The sequence below is a fragment of the Magnolia sinica genome, chromosome 6 (genome assembly GCF_029962835.1).
Source record: "Magnolia sinica isolate HGM2019 chromosome 6, MsV1, whole genome shotgun sequence".
In the NCBI taxonomy this organism is placed as follows: Eukaryota; Viridiplantae; Streptophyta; class Magnoliopsida; order Magnoliales; family Magnoliaceae; genus Magnolia; species Magnolia sinica.
The window spans coordinates 59,231,609-59,238,294 of NC_080578.1; the positions used below are offsets into that span (position 1 = coordinate 59,231,609).

Consider the following 6,686-nt stretch of genomic DNA (forward strand, 5'->3'; position numbering starts at 1 on the left):
GGAGAACAACTACATTGTGTTAGTATTATAAGTCTTAAGCTCCATTTGGTCATCACATCAATCTTTATGAATATAATTTTTTATCAAACCAAATGAATCTTAAGCCCCTTTTTTAACTCCGCCAATGCAACTACTTGCATTGCCGGTCCCAAGCCCGGGTAAAGGAGGAGGGAGAAAGGCTTGAGGTCAAGGTGAGTTGTATCATTTTCTTCCATATTTCTTTAATGCAGCAATACTATGTTGAAATTTTCAGCATTTTTACAGGTTGAGAAGTGGGTTGATCCAAAATTCTGTTGACAGTGTAATCTCTAATTGCTTTATGTTGATATTTTCTGCATTTTCATATGTATGTTACCCATGTTAAAATCTGAAACTTTCAGATCATATGACTGAATTGTTGAAATTTTATGTTTCAGGGACGATCCTTCACAGAATTTGATAAGATATGTAAGTGCAAGTTTTCCTTCTTGATCCATGTATATCATCACTAACATTGCATCCAGCTGAGCCATATTTTTTCTGTAATAACAGCCTGCCCTTTTTGTGAACAAAGAGAGATAATTCAGAATTAGCAGAGACAGATGGGCTAACAAGTTGTTCAATAGAAAAATTGAAAGGTTTGATATTCAAACAAGAAGTGTTGTACTCCTGGCATATTGCCGTGTAGATTTTCTTTTGTACATTGTTCAAAAAACTTGTGGCCTGAGCTTGGCTGAGTTGACCTATTTAAAAAGCTGGCAAAACATTCCAAGTTGATGATTTACTTGGAGTATTAGTAGTTTCAACCCAATAAGTTTCTGGATTGTTGAAATTGAATTGAAACTTTAAGTATCTTCTGAGAATTGCTGGCATTTTGTTTAGTATCATCTTTTTGTTGATTCGCTTAACTCCTTTACTGCTTCTAACACAAGCAAAACCCAATTGAAATTGGTGAACTTTTGGTTTGTATTATTGGTTTCTGCTGGTTTGTAATTGCAAGGTCCCCTTCATGGTTACACTTGTAATTTGTTTTCTCTTTCTGTACCAATTTCTTCTGGCTGAGGTTTACGAATGTTGCAGAGGCACCCGAACCAATGGAAAGAGATTTCATGTCCCAAATCATAGTATCGTTTTTTCTCTTGACCATTCAATTTCTTTGATACAATGTTCCTACTACAATACATGTTTATTTATTTTTTGTTCTTTTTGGTAGCAGAGATACTTGTTGGATTCTTTTGATTACACAACTGGCTCAAAGTATTTGTTGAAGTCAACCTACAACTAGATTTGGAGGTGTGGAGAAAGCATGTGTTGCTCTCCATAAGTAACCAATTTGCCATGCTGGCAGATGTCTGGCATGTACATGAGCTGCCTTGTACATGCATGTGTTGACAAAAACCTATAGTACCAAAAGGCAAGAAAGAAACAAGATAAAGATCTTTTGCTTTTTCTGCTTTTACCTTTTTTCAAATTGTTGTATTAAAACATGAATCTATTACTCATGAAGCGATTTGAATATTAAGGTTTCCTTGTATGTAGCTTTTAGTAGATAAAATTTAACCAGTTGATATTTCAATGGTCTTTTCTTGTCTATATCCTTTTAAATCATTCACTCTCTTACTCAATTTGTACCACAGTCTGATTTTGCAGAGAGGAAATGATGTTCTGCATTCACCAGTGACTATGCATATTTAGTTGTGGAGATTGAAGGTGCTAAATTGTTTATCGATAATTATATTAATTGACAGGTAGAGATTTTTGAACTAAACCAAGAACTAAGTTGACTTCAGAATCAGGCAAGATTTGTGGCATTTTCTTTCGTATGTACAGAATTAGGCTTTTATTATTGTTGTTGTTGTTGTTGTGGTTAGCAATCTCATTGTCATTTTGTTTTCCTTACAAGTTGCAACCCATTACCATTTTGTTGATTGTTCCAGTGCTTTCTCATATGGCTTTTGGATGTCACCTAATCTCTCTTTGTTTTTTGTCATTGCTGTAGAGAATTTTCGAGCACTTTGCACAGGTAAGCCCAAGGGAGCCATTTCTCATTTTCTTGTTGTCTTGCAGACTAAATTAGTAGTGCACAATATGTGAATGTGGGTGTGATATTTGCAGATTGAGTTTAGGACGGTAGAGACCATTAAAATTTCAGTTTCTGCCATTCTGCAACTGGAAGCCTAAGAGGAGAGATTCATCTTGTGGCTTCCAATTCTAATTTCTGCCTGATAATCCATACTTAGCGAGACTTCTTTATGGTTTATTAAATCTAAATTGTCTGCTTTTTCTTAACCATTCACAGTGGATTTTTTTTTGTCAGATGCTTTGATTTAAAATTCTTCTGAAATTAGCTGCCTTTAATTTTTTCTAAGGATTATTTGGGTAAAATATGGTGTTCTTCTTCTTTTATCAGAAAGACATAGAGTGATATTTTCCTGCTCAGATTGGTTGTATGCTAACAAAGCTGTTATAAGAATCAGCTGTTTTCTTTCTCATACTTCAATGTGTAAACATAAACTTTCTTCAAGCATTGTTCTTTTCTTCCTTGGAGGTATGACCCGAAGATCGCCCCTTTGAAAGATGGGGCCCAGTCGATGCTGGTTTCACAGTTCATGATGGAATTGCAGGGGCTGAAGATGGTGGACGGAGAGGATCCCCCAAGGATTTTGCACTTCAATCCGAGGTTGAAGGGCGATTGGATTGGGAAGCCTGTGATTGAGCAGAACACTTGTTATAGGATGCAGTGGGGCTTCGCTCTCCGGTGCGAGGGTTGGAAATCCAAGGCTGATGAAGAGACAGGTATGTGATTTTTTTACACTTCTTTCTATTTATATTAAATCTGAGACTGTTCTAGTTGTTTTAAGCACAATTCAACTCAATTTGATATGTGGATTGTCTGACTGGGCGATTGTTTTGACTCGAGTATCCTCTTCAAATGTATTTTTAAGTGAGATTTAAGTTTTAGAAGATCTTCAGGATAACCCATAATGTGGATTTTGATGTTAGTGCAATTCTGTTAATAGATCCTTGTCTTTTATTATATAAAATGGGTGTGGTGTTGGAAATCCTGTTGTTCTCAGCTCAATTCGACAGGCTAATTGTGCAAAATAGTGATTCCTTTTCTTCTTCTTCTTCTTCTTTCTTTTTGTATGCCTAGGATTGTTTATTACGTGGTGAATCTCTGCCTTCGATTTGATTGATCTTTTACTTGGGAAAATTCTTTGTATTTTAATTTTTAATTTTTATTTTTAAAGAAAGAACAAATCTTACCTCCCAATTCTCAATTGAAGAGGCGATAGTATTACACTTTCAAGATATAGGCAACTACCCAAATTGTATCGAGTTGTATCGGACTGTTTTGGGTCGATACAGCTGTATCGTTTATTTTGAATGTCGAGATTAGGCGAGGCTGAAAATTTATTCCATCACAAGCATTATCTATTAAAGTACTTAACTGGGATTGGTATGTGCAGTTGATGGACTACCAAAGTGCGAGAAGTGGATCCGTGATGATGATAATCACTCAGAGGAATCGAAAACAATGTGGTGGTTGAACCGACTAATAGTCCGAACAAAGAAGTTCTCAATTGATTGGCCATTCTCGTTTGTGGAGGATAAGTTGTTTGTTTTCACCCTTAGTGCTGGGTTGGAAGGTTATCATGTCAATGTTGATGGGAGGCATGTCACATCTTTTCCTTATCGCATTGTGAGTACAAATATAAGGCCTTTAAATCAATTTTAATGGGACTGTTTGAGTTTTGAGTTGATTCTGAAGGTTTTGGTGATATTGGCAGGGGTTTGTTCTCGAGGATGCAACTGGGCTATCACTGAATGGCGACCTTGATGTCCAGGCTATATTTGTTGCATCTTTGCCCACTACACATCCAAGTTTTGCCCCTTAAAAAATTCTTGAAATGTCAAGTAGATGGAAGGCCCCACCCCTTCCAGATGGCCCTGTGGAGCTCTTCATTGGCATCCTTTCAGCGGGCAACCATTTTACTGAGGGGATGGCCATAAGGAAGTCTTGGATGCAGTCACAACAAATCATATCTTCTAATGTGGTGGTCCAATTCTTTGTGGCACTGGTAAGGGCATCTCTTGAGTCATTCTCTGAAACCATCCATGTGTATCTTTGCACTGTTTTAACTTGAATTTAGAATCTAATGTTGGGTAACATTTTTGAGGAAAGCATGGAAGGAAGGAAGTGAATGTGGAGCTAAAGAAAGAAGCAGAGTTCTTCGGCGACATTGTAATAGTGCCTTTCATGGATAGCTATGATCTGGTTGTTTTGAAGACGGCTGCCATCTGTGAGTATGGGGTGAGTGAAATTCAACTATCAAAGTTGGAAATACTTCTAATTATGAAATATTGTTATCGTTAAGGAAAAAAATTAGAAATTTGTATGCCTTGATAATGGAAAAGTTTATAAGGATTGATGGACTTGATGTATTTGTTTATTGACACAGGTCCATGCATTCTCTGCAAATTATATCATGAAATGTGACGATGACACATTTGTCAGAATAGAAATACTTCTAATTATGAAATCTTGTTATCTTTAAGAAAGAAAAAATTAGAAAATTGTATGCCTTGATAATGAAAAAGTTTATAAGGATTGCTGGACTTAATGTATTTGTTTATTGACACAGGTCCATACAGTCTCTGCAAATTATATCATGAAATGTGATGATGACACATTTGTCAGAATAGATTCGGTGATTAAGGAAGCCAAGAAAGTCCCCAGTGGTAGAAGCCTATATGTTGGAAACATGAATTACTACCACAAGCCCTTGCGTTATGGTAAATGGGCTGTGACATATGAGGTATAAATTAACTTTCCCCACCTTTCCCTTAAATTATTATACTGCTCCTTTAAAAATAAAATAAAATAAAATCCGTTGCTTGAGTAATTATGTGGTACTAAATTGCACTTGATGATAAAATGCTCTAAATTGCATTCCTTGAATAGGGGACTGCCATGGTTACATATTGAACTGTTTGAAAGAAACAAAGGAAAATCTGGAACTTTACTTGCCTTTTCCATCTTAGAAGAGTTTTTGGGGTCGGGTACTTATCTTAGTTTACTTATGCAAGTAAAAGAGGTATTATGGGACACCAACATGCTCCGAAAACAGTGTTTCCTCACTGACTTACTACAGGTTTATAGGAAGCAAAAGATTGAATAGTAGATGATTTAATGCAATAAATAGAGTAGACTGGGAACTAAATTTCATATCTTGTTGGCAAAAATGGAACTGAATTGAAAACTTTAGTATTAGAGACTCTATTCATGCTCAGGCCTTTCATTTCTTAGAGAAGTCAGGACACTGGTCCAAACACCATGGCCTATTGCATAGACAGGATAGCCACATTAGTCTAATTTACCAGGACTAGAATCTCAATTCCCTGCTGAGTTTTCAGCTTTAGTAGAATGTCTATTGTCAAATGCAGCAAACACTGCAAGCATTGGGGCGGTATTGCTTTTCTGGTGATTTATATACTTTCATTGTAATATTTATGGTTTTTGGTGGAAACCTTGTCATTCGTTCTCATCGTCTTATTCATTACCAACTTCTCTTTTCTTCACTCTGAATAGCTCACAACACTATGCTTATTGTTTGTGTTTCAGGAATGGCCAGAAGAAGATTATCCACCGTATGCCAATGGCTCAGGCTACATCGTATCATCAGACATTGCACAATTTGTTGTAACAGAGTTTGAGAAACACGCCTTGAGGGTAAGATGTACAAACTTCTGCTGCTGTTGTTTTAACCCTTATTACCAACTTGAAAAAAAGAAAAAGAAAAGGAAAAAAAAGGCCTTCACGCTGACAATTCAACTCTGAAACAGCTCTTCAAGATGGAAGATGTGAGCATGGGCATGTGGGTGGAGCAGCTCAACAGCACGACACCCATCGAGTATCTACACGACCTGAAATTACTGGCATGCTAGGGCCTCTCAAATCCATACAAAGGCTTCTACCGGCGCTTGTGTAGAAATCTTACGGCGCTTTTTCGCAAGAAAAAGTGTACACAAACCACTTTTACCGGTGCTCTAAGTGATTTTTACCGGCGTTCTTTCGCGTCGGAAAAACATACAATTATCGGCGCTCAGAAAGGCACCGATAGAAGTTACCTAGCACCGCCAATACTTTTAGCGACATACCCATTTATCGGCGCTTGACTAGCGCCAATAATAGAATCACCGGCGCTTTTAGGGACTTATAGCGGCGCTTGTGAGCACCGCTAAAAGTCTCATTTGATGTAGTGGTATTTCCTGACCCAGGCATGCGTCCCTGATATGCATGTTTGCTAGCGGGTAAAAGGCTCAGGGCTTATCATTCAAAATTGTTTTGAAAAGAGGAGAGACGAGCATTGAGCCTCAGCAAGTGTATGGTTTTCTTCTATAACGTGCACATAAACACATACGATCCGTACACGTCTATTGTCTCGTTGTCCAACATGTTGATCTGATGGTCAACTAGTTCACATTCAATAGAGACATAGCTAAATATGTGACCCTTTCTGGTTTTGCCACTTAAAATGTGATTTAATCTCATTTTAATTTATAGCAATTTGAATTTGAGATTTTTGCAAGGACTAAAAAGTAATCTTTGATAATTAACCCCTAATTTATATATAGGCTATGATATCTAATCCATAGTTACTGTTAACTTAAAAATGAGATGAAATCATTTTTAAATGGCAACA

The 6,686-nt window shown here is 36.9% G+C and overlaps 1 pseudogene; it reads left to right on the forward strand.

Moving 5' to 3' along the window:
• The first annotated feature begins 2,365 nt into the window (after positions 1-2,365).
• On the forward strand, positions 2,366-5,928 carry LOC131249629 (hydroxyproline O-galactosyltransferase GALT5-like; annotated as a pseudogene).
• Positions 5,929-6,686: the final 758 nt, after the last annotated feature.